This window comes from Pelobates fuscus, chromosome 7, assembly GCF_036172605.1.
Source record: "Pelobates fuscus isolate aPelFus1 chromosome 7, aPelFus1.pri, whole genome shotgun sequence".
NCBI classification, from domain to species: domain Eukaryota; kingdom Metazoa; phylum Chordata; class Amphibia; order Anura; family Pelobatidae; genus Pelobates; species Pelobates fuscus.
The window spans coordinates 189003202-189015701 of record NC_086323.1 but is presented as its reverse complement, the minus strand read 5'-3'; positions in this window follow the sequence as shown (position 1 = coordinate 189015701).

Here is a 12500-nt window from a genome sequence, read left to right as displayed (position 1 = left end):
GTGATGTCACCGGTTAATGTTGTTAGCAACAGCAGCAACAACAAACTTCAGCAGCAGCAGCCTGCCTGCCTGCCTGCCTGCCTGCCTGCCTGGCTGCCTGGCTGTGGCTGGATGACATCTTCAATGTTCCATCAGCCTCTGTGATGTCACCGGTTAATGTTGTTAGCAACAGCAGCAACAACAAACAACAGCAGCAGCAGCAGTAGCAGAAGGAGCAGCAGCAGCAGCAGCAGCAGCCTGCCTGCTTCCCTGCCTCCCTGGAGCAGTGGGACCGAAATCCAGCCCCCTGGCGGCCGTTTGCATGGCCCAAAACCGAGAAAGGACTTCAGGGGACGTGACCGCGAAATCCGTGGAGCTGTTTTCGGCATGGAAAGGCTGCGTTTTGCCGGTGGTCCTCCAGCGGCACTTAGCCGCGATCGCGTGGAACTATTTTCGGCACGGTAAGGTTGCGTTTTGCTGGTGGGTCTCCAGCGGTCTCTCAGCCACCTGTCCTGCCTCCCTGCCTCCCTGCCTGCTTCCCCGCCTCCCTGGAGCAGTGGGACCGAAAGCCAGCCCCCTGGCGGCCGTTTGCAGGGCCCAAAACCGAGAAAGGACTTCAGGGGACGTGACCGCGAAATCCGTGGAGCCGTTTTCGGCATGGAAAGGCTGCGTTTTGCCGGTGGTCCTCCAGCGGCACTTAGCCGCGATCGCGTGGAACTATTTTCGGCATGGAAAGGTTGCGTTTTGCCGGTGGTCCTCCAGCGGCACTTAGCCGCGATCGCGTGGAACTATTTTCGGCCGCGGGAGCCTGGCGGTTACCGGTAAAATTATGACTTCCATAAAATTCCCGAACCGCTGAAGGGATCCGGCTGATTTTTGGATATGTCGTTCCCCCAGGTGGGGGCTGTCGGGGGATGCGAGTTTTGTGGGGATCGGGCGGGCCCGCCGCCCGCAGGGCGAGTTCTCCCTCGAAAACGTGCCAAAATTTTTCTAAGTCCCACGAGCTCCAGGCCTCTCAGCTATGAGGTCGGATCTGCCCTGCCGCGTCCAGGCACCACTTCCACGAGGTCGGACACTTTTGCAGGTTGGTCCCCCTAAACGACGCGCGTGCAGAAAGTGCACGACAATAGCCGGGGGCACCCTCGAGGAGATTGTAGAGGAGCAGACATTTCCAACGGCAGGCAGGGGACTCTTGCTGGTTCTCCCATGCCCAGCCAGAGTTCCAGGCCGACGGGCGGTTTTCCCCCTTACCCGTCCGCCACGGAAACCTGCCCTCCCCGACCTCCCCTCGCCCCAGGATTTCAGGGGGCCGGTCGGGCAGGGGAAGGGAGCCCGCCCCGGGCCCCCCGCGCCCCCAGCGGCGCCCCCCGGTGGCCGAAAACGATAAAGGGCGCCCCGGGCCCCCGCTCGCTCCCAGCCTCCCGGGGCCGGGCGGGCAGGGGAAGGGCGCCTGGCCCGGGACCCCCGCGCCCCCAGCGGCGCCCCCCGGTGGCCGAAAACGATAACGGGCGCCCCGGGCCCCCGCTCGCTCCCAGCCTCCCGGGGCCGGGCGGGCAGGGGAAGGGCGCCTGGCCCGGGACCCCCGCGCCCCCAGCGGCGCCCCCCGGTGGCCGAAAACGATAACGGACGCCCCGGGCCCCCGCTCGCTCCCAGCCACCCGGGGCCGGGCGGGCAGGGGAAGGGAGCCTTCCACGGGCCCCCCGCACCCCTAGCAGGGGTGTCGGGCAGACTTCCGCGAGCTCCAGGCCCGAGACGAAAACGGGGTCGGATCTGCCCCGCGGCGTCCAGGCACCACTTCCAGGCGGTCGGTCGGCTCGGGCGGCCCCGTCGGGGAGATGGTGCCAAACGTTTTCCAAGTTCCCCCATCTTCGGGGCGAAAAATTTTCAAAGTCCCACGAGCTCCAGGCCTGGGCGGGCAGGGGACTCTGGCCGGTTCTCGGATGCCCAGGCAGAGTTCCAGGCCGACGGGAGGATTTCCCCCTCGGTGGCGAGGGGACTCTGGCCGGTTCTCAGATGCCCAGGCAGAGTTCCAGGCCGACGGGAGGTTTTCCCCCTGCGCTGGCAGGGGACTCTGGCCGGTTCTCGGATGCCCAGGCAGAGTTCCAGGCCGACGGGAGGTTTTCCCCCTGCGCTGGCAGGGGACTCTGGCCGGTTCTCGGATGCCCAGGCAGAGTTCCAGGCCGACGGGAGGTTTTCCCCCTGTGCTGGCAGGGGACTCTGGCCGGTTCTCGGATGCCCAGGCAGAGTTCCAGGCCGACGGGAGGTTTTCCCCCTCGGTGGCGAGGGGACTCTGGCCGGTTCTCAGATGCCCAGGCAGAGTTCCAGGCCGACGGGAGGTTTTCCCCCTCGGTGGCGAGGGGACTCTGGCCGGTTCTCAGATGCCCAGGCAGAGTTCCAGGCCGACAGGAGGTTTTCCCCCTCCCCTAGTGGCGCCCCCCGGTGGCCGGCAAGGGGATGGCGGCCCTCGAGCGAGAAAATTTTTCAAAGTCCCACGAGCTCCAGGCCTGTCGGCTATGAGGTCGGATCTGCCCCGCCGCGTCCAGGCACCACTTCCACGAGGTCGGACGCTTTCGCAGGTCGGTCCCCCTAAACGACGCGCGTGCAGAAAGTGCACGACAACAGCCGGGGGCACCCTCGAGGAGATTGTCGAGGAGCGAAAATTTCGTACGGCAGTCAGGGGACTCTGGCCGGTTCTCGGATGCCCAGGAAGAGTTCCAGGCCGACGGGAGGTTTTCCCCCTGCGCTGGCAGGGGACTCTGCCGGTTCTCAGAGGCCCAGGCAGAGTTCCAGGCCGACAGGAGGTTTTCCCCCTGTGCTGGCAGGGGACTCTGGCCGGTTCTCGGATGCCCAGGCAGAGTTCCAGGCCGACGGGAGGTTTTCCCCCTGCGCTGGCAGGGGACTCTGGCCGGTTCTCAGAGGCCCAGGCAGAGTTCCAGGCCGACGGGAGGTTTTCCCCCTGCGCTGGCAGGGGACTCTGGCCGGTTCTCGGATGCCCAGGCAGAGTTCCAGGCCGACAGGAGGTTTTCCCCCTCCCCTAGTGGCGCCCCCCGGTGGCCGGCAAGGGGATGGCGGCCCTCGAGCGAGAAAATTTTTCAAAGTCCCACGAGCTCCAGGCCTGTCGGCTATGAGGTCGGATCTGCCCCGCCGCGTCCAGGCACCACTTCCACGAGGTCGGACGCTTTCGCAGGTCGGTCCCCCTAAACGACGCGCGTGCAGAAAGTGCACGACAACAGCCGGGGGCACCCTCGAGGAGATTGTCGAGGAGCGTAAATTTCGTACGGCAGTCAGGGGACTCTGGCCGGCTCTCGGATGCCCAGGAAGAGTTCCAGGCCGACGGGAGGTTTTCCCCCTGCGCTGGCAGGGGACTCTGGCCGGTTCTCAGAGGCCCAGGCAGAGTTCCAGGCCGACAGGAGGTTTTCCCCCTGTGCTGGCAGGGGACTCTGGCCGGTTCTCGGATGCCCAGGCAGAGTTCCAGGCCGACGGGAGGTTTTCCCCCTGCGCTGGCAGGGGACTCTGGCCGGTTCTCAGAGGCCCAGGCAGAGTTCCAGGCCGACGGGAGGTTTTCCCCCTGCGCTGGCAGGGGACTCTGGCCGGTTCTCGGATGCCCAGGCAGAGTTCCAGGCCGACAGGAGGTTTTCCCCCTCCCCTAGTGGCGCCCCCCGGTGGCCGGCAAGGGGATGGCGGCCCTCGAGCGAGAAAATTTTTCAAAGTCCCACGAGCTCCAGGCCTGTCGGCTATGAGGTCGGATCTGCCCCGCCGCGTCCAGGCACCACTTCCACGAGGTCGGACGCTTTCGCAGGTCGGTCCCCCTAAACGACGCGCGTGCAGAAAGTGCACGACAACAGCCGGGGGCACCCTCGAGGAGATTGTCGAGGAGCGAAAATTTCGTACGGCAGTCAGGGGACTCTGGCCGGTTCTCGGATGCCCAGGAAGAGTTCCAGGCCGACGGGAGGTTTTCCCCCTGCGCTGGCAGGGGACTCTGGCCGGTTCTCAGAGGCCCAGGTAGAGTTCCAGGCCGACAGGAGGTTTTCCCCCTGTGCTGGCAGGGGACTCTGGCCGGTTCTCGGATGCCCAGGCAGAGTTCCAGGCCGACGGGAGGTTTTCCCCCTGCGCTGGCAGGGGACTCTGGCCGGTTCTCAGAGGCCCAGGCAGAGTTCCAGGCCGACAGGAGGTTTTCCCCCTGTGCTGGCAGGGGACTCTGGCCGGTTCTCGGATGCCCAGGCAGAGTTCCAGGCCGACAGGAGGTTTTCCCCCTCCCCTGGTGGCGCCCCCCGGTGGCCGGCAAGCGTATGGCAGCCCTCGAGCGAGAAAATTTTTCAAAGTCCCACGAGCTCCAGGCCTCTCGGCTATGAGGTCGGATCTGCCCTGCCGCGTCCAGGCACCACTTCCACGAGGTCGGACACTTTTGCAGGTTGGTCCCCCTAAACGACGCGCGTGCAGAAAGTGCACGACAACTGCCGTGGGCACCCTCGAGGAGATTGTCGAGGAGCGAAAATTTCGTACGGCAGTCAGGGGACTCTGTCCGGTTCTCCGAGGCCCAGACAGAGTTCCAGGCCCACGGGAGGTTTCCCCCCTGTGCTGGCAGGGGACTCTGGCCGGTTCTCGGATGCCCAGGCAGAGTTCCAGGCCGACGAGCGGTTTTCCCCCTGTGCTGGCAGGGGACTCTGGCCGGTTCTCGGATGCCCAGGCAGAGTTCCAGGCCGACGGGCGGTTTTCCCCCTGTGCTGGCAGGGGACTCTGGCCGGTTCTCGGATGCCCAGGCAGAGTTCCAGGCCGACAGGAGGTTTCCCCCCCCTCCCCTGCGTGCCATCGTTGTCATTCCTCCTCCCCGGGTCTACCCTCGGTCGGTCGGGCAGGGGAAGGGGTGGCCTCCCCGGTCACCCTGCTCCCCTAGTGGCGCCCCCCGGTGGCCGGCAAGGGGATGGCGGCCCTCGAGCGAGAAAATTTTTCAAAGTCCCACGAGCTCCAGGCCTGTCGGCTATGAGGTCGGATCTGCCCCGCCGCGTCCGCGCACCACTTCCACGAGGTCGGACGCTTTCGCGGGTCGGTCCCCCTAAACGACGCGCGTGCAGAAAGTGCACGACAACAGCCGGGGGCACCCTCGAGGAGATTGTCGAGGAGCGAAAATTTCGCACGGCAGGCAGGGGACTCTGGCCGGTTCTCGGATGCCCAGGCAGAGTTCCAGGCCGACGGGTGGTTTTCCCCCTGCGCCGGCAGGGGACTCTGGCCGCTTCTCGGATGCCCAGGCAGAGTTCCAGGCCGACGGGCGGTTTTCCCCCTTCGCCCGCCTGCCCTCGTCGAAATCTGGCCTCCCCGACGACGTCTCCCCGTGGGCCCTGCCCTTCTCCGATCGATCTGGCTCCCCGCGCCCGAGCGGGGGAGAGGCTTTCGCTCAGGCGGTCCCTGGCGGCCCCCTGCGACAGGCGAAAAGCTCCCTCTCCCCTCCGCCTCCGGCGCGGTCCCCGGTTTCCCTCACCACCGGGCTCTCCGACAGGGAGGGCGCTCCCCGTCCGCGGGCCGAGCGCCACCCTCCCTGCCCGGCCACCTCCACCCGCTGAGTTTGCTCCCAGGCCCCGTCCGCAAGCAGAGGCCCGAGACCGCGCGCGCCGCGGAGGAGGCCGGCGCCCCGCTGCCCGCCGAGGTCCCCTGCCCTGGCGGGGACCGCGGCGGCCGCCCCGGCGCCACCAGCCTCCCCCGGGCCGCGCCGAGCGCGTTCCTCCCGTCTCCGAAGTCGTCTACGTATCCCCCACGACCTTCCGCCTCGAAGGTCGGCGGCCTCCCCCCTCGGCCCCCTCCGGGGTGGCGGAGGGGAGAGGCCCAGGCCCCGGAGGGGGGAGAGGTTCTCGGGCGCCGCTCCGCCTCCGCCCGCTAGCCCTCCTCTCCCTTCCGGGCCTCACCGGGCCGCACAGAGACCCACCGCGGGGCTACCTGGTTGATCCTGCCAGTAGCATATGCTTGTCTCAAAGATTAAGCCATGCACGTGTAAGTACGCACGGCCGCTACAGTGAAACTGAGAATGGCTCATTAAATCAGTTATGGTTCCTTTGATCGCTCCATCTGTTACTTGGATAACTGTGGTAATTCTAGAGCTAATACATGCCGACGAGCGCTGACCCCCAGGGATGCGTGCATTTATCAGACCAAAACCCATCCGGGTCGGGGCTGGGGGCTCGCCCCCCTTCCCTCCCGGCCGCTTTGGTGACTCTAGATAACCTCGGGCCGATCGCACGTCCCCGTGACGGCGACGACGCATTCGGATGTCTGCCCTATCAACTTTCGATGGTACTTTCTGCGCCTACCATGGTGACCACGGGTAACGGGGAATCAGGGTTCGATTCCGGAGAGGGAGCCTGAGAAACGGCTACCACATCCAAGGAAGGCAGCAGGCGCGCAAATTACCCACTCCCGACGCGGGGAGGTAGTGACGAAAAATAACAATACAGGACTCTTTCGAGGCCCTGTAATTGGAATGAGTACACTTTAAATCCTTTAACGAGGATCTATTGGAGGGCAAGTCTGGTGCCAGCAGCCGCGGTAATTCCAGCTCCAATCACTGAGGTGGGCGGGGCGGAGTTGCTGCAGGCTGCTGGAGTTACTGCTCTGTGCAGTGCTCCAGGGTGTGGAGGAATTTTTGGTGTGTGAGTCCGAATTTGTTTGCCCTTTTTCGGCTTGTTTTTCCTGTTTTCCCCCCCCTGTTTCCCTCCCTGGTCTGCAGCCTGCAGCCAGGGATGGCTGCGAGCTCTCCCTCCCCTGCGGTCCGGGGTTGGGAGGACTGGCTCCGGACCGAGGAGGAGAGAGTTTTCCGGAGCGTGGAGCTGCCGGCTCCGAATGTTGTGTTAGGATGGACCGAGTACCAGGCCCTGGCTCGGGCCGTCCGCAAGGACGTCGAGGACCTGCTGGTCCGGGAGGAAGCTCTGTCCCGGAGGTATGGAGAGTGGAGGAGGGGGGTAGGGATACCCCACGGTTCGCCCGGTATCCTGCGCACCCATGTCACCCAGCTAAAGGGTGTCATTGGGTTGTGCCGGGAACGGGTGGCCGAGGGGCTTCAATTCCTTGAACGCCCCCCTCCCCCCCAGGACCCGGTGGACGGGTCCCTGACCAGTGATGCAGTTCTGGCACCCGTGGAGGGTGCCCAGCGAGCAGTAGGGGAGGCCCCTGCAGTCTCCGGTCTCTCCTTCGCTACTGTGGTGGCGGCCGGAGCTGCGGGGGTTAACCCGCATGGCAGTGGTGGGGGCTCAACCCCCATCGCGGACGCCAGGCTGCTCACCCGGTTACAGGCTCTGAAGGAGGCTCACTCTGCCGCTACCCGTAAACTGGAGGGCGTGCAGAGTGAGCTTCGCGACCTACGATACCAGAGCAGCCACAGCTCAAATAACAAGAGGGCCCCCCTGCGGGCGAAGATAGCCTCCAAAAAGGCTCAAGAGGAGAACGTGTCTGCCAAGCTGCCGGGTCTCGAACAGGAGATCCGGCAGGTCCAAGAGGAGTTACAGAGGAGACAGCGGGCTAAAGCCCGTGCCCGCCGTCAGGAGTCGCTGGGGGACCGGAGGGACCTCTCCGATGGTGGGGGGTCCGGTTCTGACTCTGGAAGGGACCGGGCTTCCTCGCCAGAGGGGAGAAACTCCGGTTCCCGTGGTCGGAATGGAAAAACCGCGAAAACGGCATCCAAAATGGCCGCCGGGTTGCCTGAGGGTGATTGGGCTGAGGATCCGTCTCGGGCAACTTGGCGGCTGGAGGTCCAGCAGGGTCCGGTTGCGGCTCCCATCAAGGAGACCCTGCTGGCCTTCGATATGGACGATGTGGAGGCGATAGAGGAGTCCTGTACCTCGAAAAAGGCTAAGAGAAGGAGGAGGAAAAAGAAGACCGAGTCCCGCGGACCGGAAGTGGCTGCCCGGGAGTCTGGAGAGTCGGCAGGAGGGGGTGAGTGCTCGTCGGGGTACGTGTACTCCGACGAGGAATTTCCCATCTTACAGACCTCGGGGGATGCCCTGGGGTCTGTCCACCCTTCCCCTGTCGGCCCCTCTGGGCTCCCCACCGCCCTCCATGGGAATGGGGAGACAGACCCTGCTGGTGCTGTACCACCTTGCAACAGCGTTCCCATGGAGGGGGCTTTCCTTGCCTCTGATCCCCTTCCCTCCCTCCCTCCTAACCCTCCCTCTGACTCCCCTGGTATGAATGTCGCCCAGTCTGTTGGTTTGTCTGTGTCTGATGTAGATATGAATGAGCCTGTTCGTGTGTGTGAAGTGTCCGTGCCTATGTCTGCCCCTGTGTCGGTTCCCCTCATCTCCCCGGCGGGCGCTGGTGTCCCTGGTGCCTGTGCTGCGGGCGCCATGGTCGCCTGTGCCGCGGGTCCCGCGGCGGACGCGGGCGCGCGCGGCGCGGGTGCGCGCGGCGCGGGTCCCGGGGGTGCCGGGCGCGCGCCGGAATCCCATCACCCTCGGCCATCCAGCGGCCGGCGTGGGTCTGACGGCGGGGCTATCCTTAGCTCTGCCTCGGGCTCTGCTGGCTGCTCGGGGTCGGCTGGGAGTGATGGGAGTGGGAGATTTGGGTATGTGTCTGAGCCCAATGATTGGGAGGCCGTGGATCGGCGTTTCTATGGCCGCGGTCAGGTGACCTCCCAGGTTAAGTCTAGTGTTGTAACAAATGTCCCTACTAATGTTGTCCCCTTATTTGTTGCTGCCCCTGCTGTTGCCCCTGCTGTTGTCCCTGCTGTTACCCCTGCTATTGCCCCTGCTGTTGCCCCTTCTGTCCCTTCTGCCCATTTGGTTGCTCCCCCCCCCCCTGTTTTTGCTGTTCCCTCTGGTGTTCCCCCCCATGGTCCCCGTGTACAGAATGTGGTTGGTAAGGGCACCACTGCTCCCGGTGCCCAAAATGTAAAAAATGTAAATAGTGTAAATAGTGTTAAGGTTGGTGGCACCTCTGCTAGGGGTGCCGCCTCTTCTGTTGGTTATTCTGGTTCGGTGGCTGGTGCCCCCTCTCAGGGTGCCAGCACCTCAGGTTCAGGGGGGTCACGTGGGTATGTCCCTAGGCACTCCCAGGTTGCCACTCAGGGTGCCACGACCGGGGCCTCCCAGGTTGATCCTACCAGTGGAGTAACCCGGGCCCCAGTGTCCCAGACGGCTGGCCCCAGTGTCCCAAATGCTTGGGCATCCGGGCCCCCTCGTGCGTCTGCGGCTGGCACGGCCATGCGTCCTCTGGCTCCCCCTCCAGGGAGCAGGAGGAACGTGGTACGGTTGGCCTGGGCGCGCGAGACCCGGGTGCCTGACAGGAGGGTGCTGGTGGCCGGTCTAAGGGACATGGGGTTCTCCCCCTCTGATCTGTTCGCCCTTATCCACGCCTCGGGAACCCGGGAGTTCGATGTCTCCTTCATGACATCGCAGCTCCTGGACCTTTTCTGGGCGAGGTGGGGGGCGGCCAGCTCTCAGCAGGGGTCGAAGTTCGCCGGGTTTACCGCTATTCCCGTGTCCCGCCAGGGGGTTAAGAGGGTAACCATCCTGGTGCGGAACGAGTCCATTCCCATAGCGGACATCCTGGTATGGATCAGGAGGTATGGGGAAGTAAAGATCCCCCCAGTTAAGATCTTGGATGAGGATGGGATTTGGACAGGTGGGTGGACTGTCCCCGTCTTGTTGAGGGAGATCCAGGGTGTGACTCAACACCTCCCCAACTCTTTCTTCATCGGGGCTGAGAGGGTGTCATGCTTCTACCCTACTCAGCCTCGGAGGTGCCACAGGTGCGGGTCTGACAGGCATTTCAGTAATGCCTGCCAGATCCTTAAATGCACCATATGTGGTGAGTTGGGGCACACTCGGGACTCCTGCCAGAGGGAGATTAAGTGTAATCTGTGTGGGAGGATGGGGCATCCCTACCGCACCTGCCCCGAAGCTGAGCACAACCTCGACGACATCTGGAGGGGGGAACCTCTCGAGATGGGCGAGGGGCCTGCTGGGCTAGGGGTGGTTGCCGGAACATCTGGTGCCTCCGTCCCCCACACCTCTGTCTCTGGCCACCAACAGCGGCCCACTCCTCCCCCGGTCGCAATGTTTCCACCTGTGGCGAACCCGGTGGCGATCAGCTCACTCCGTCACTTAGAGTTGGTACAATCGAGCACGTCCAGCACGGGTGTTGTCCCTGGGTCCCCTGGTCCCCTTCCAGTTGTAAATAACCCCCTTCCCCCCCCGGTTACGTCAGGTCCCCAGGTTGCCCCTTCCCCCACTACTGTAGTTAGTACCCCCTCTTCCTGTCCGGGAATCTCGGCCCCCTCCTCGTCTCGGAGGACTGCCGAGCCCCCTGCGAAGCAGCCCCCCAAAAAGGGGGCTGTGACAAAGGGTGGCAAGGCGGGGAAAACCGTCTCCTCCCCGGCTCCGAAGGAGCCCCCAGTGTCTCTTTCCAACCGGTTTGAGGCACTGGCTCCCAGCTGGGGCGACGAGGAGCTGGAGGGGGAGATGGCGGACCTCTCCGACGCGGGGATAGGGGTCGAGATAGGTGAGGAGGTGCCTCTGGGGGACGATGGACCCCTCTGTCCAGGCGTCTCCATAAAGAGGTACGGCTCGGACAGGGAGGAGGGGGTGAGCAGGAAGAAGGGAAAGTCTCCTTGAGCTCGCGATGACTCCTATGGCGACTCTTCCTATACTCTCTGTGGCTACGGTGAATGTAAACAGCGTAAAGTCCAGCAGGGCCCGCTTCTTGGTTTTCGACCATCTCAGCCGGGCTCCGCACAATATCATCCTGGTGCAGGAGACCCGGCTGCAAACCTTGGCGGCCCTGCACGCTGCAAAGCGGGACTGGAGATGGGGGCCCTCCTACTTCTCCCTAGCCACAGAGAGCTATGGGGGGATCGCCATCCTGTTCAAGGAGGTTGATGCCAGCATCACCAGGATCATCGAGCTGCAAAAAGGACGCTGTGTGGTTTTAGATGTGTCGCTGGGCAGGCAACCTCTCCGTATAATTAACATCTACGGCCCCCAAACCAAGTGGGAGAGGAAGTGCCTGTTTAGCGAGATAGAGCCTTACCTGTATACGTCCAAGCAAATCCTGTTTGGCGGTGATTTTAACACATCATTAGGCCTCAGGACAGGAGAGGCGCCACTCAGAGGCTTGGATATGATTCCATTTTTCTAGCTAGAATGGTTAGACAGGCTGGATTGGTAGATGCGTTCCTTCATCACGCTCCCAATCCCACGGGTGGGTTCACCTATAAGCGAGGCAATAGTGAGAGTAGGATAGATAGGTTTTTCTTTAAGGAGGATTTCCCGGTGACGGCACCTGTGCTTACACCGGTGGAGTTCTCCGATCATCACATTTTGTCTTGTGAGTTGAATGTCCGCAACACCCCATCCAAAGGGAGAGGGATATGGCGGCTCAATTCAGACCTCCTGGTGGAACCGAGGGTTCAGCAGGCCTTTGAGAGGTTCTTCCACGACCAGGTGACCTTGGCAGACTTCGGTCAGCTGAAGTCCGAGTGGTGGGACATGGTGAAGGCGAGAACTCAAAAGCTCTTTCGCAATCTCGCCCAGAACATGCAGTCCTCCAGGTATAAGGTGTACCTGAGCCTGCTCTCGAGGTTGGATATCCTGATCTCGCAGGGAGGTGACCCCGAGGACATTGTAGCGGTAAAGTCCCTGATGAAGAGTTTCCAGTACGACAGGTACGCCTCTCTTGTGAAGGAGAGGGATCATGGGGCTTACCACTCGCCTGATCCTTTTCTTAGTTGCAAGAGGAAGGAAGGTACCAAGACCATCGCTAGTTTGCGGAACACTGACGGGATCCTCGAGGAATCTCCTCGCGGGATCCTGAAGGTGGTCCGCGACTACTATATGAGACTCCTCGGAAAGGACAGACCGCAGTGTACCGACGGGGGATCGTCCCGTGGGAGCAGCAGGGTAGATGACTTCTTGAGCGGGATCACACTCCCTGGGAGTAGCGATTTCCCTCTGGATGACTTGGTCGGTGATATCACCATAGAAGAGGTCACAGAGAGCATCATGCAGCAGAACAAGAGTAAGTCGCCAGGTCCTGATGGCCTGACGGCTGAATTTTACCAGCAGTTCTGCGCTCTCTTGGCCCCTCATCTGACGGAGGTGTTTAATGAGAGCCTGGCTCAAGGATTATTGCCCGCCTCGATGAGGTCTTCTGCTTTGATTTTGCTGAACAAGCCGAACGTTGTCGACACTGCGGATGTGGGGAACTGGCGCCCCATATCCCTCCTCAATGTCGACAGGAAGGTCTTGGCGAGGATTTTGATGAAGCGATTACAGGGCCTGGCGGGGCAGATTCTCTCCACCTCGCAGTACTGTGCTCTTGAGGGACGAACTGTCTTCGATGCCGTTTCCGAGGTCAGGGAAGCTCTCGAGCAGTGCAGGGCTGGGGGTGGGGGGTTCTACCTGCTGGCGCTTGATCAGTCGAAGGCTTTTGATCGAGTTGATCACCGATATCTGTGGTCAGTCTTGCGGAAGTATGGCTTGCCCACCAAATTCATCAATTGGATTATTACCCTGTATAGGGGGGCAGATAGCTTCGCTCTT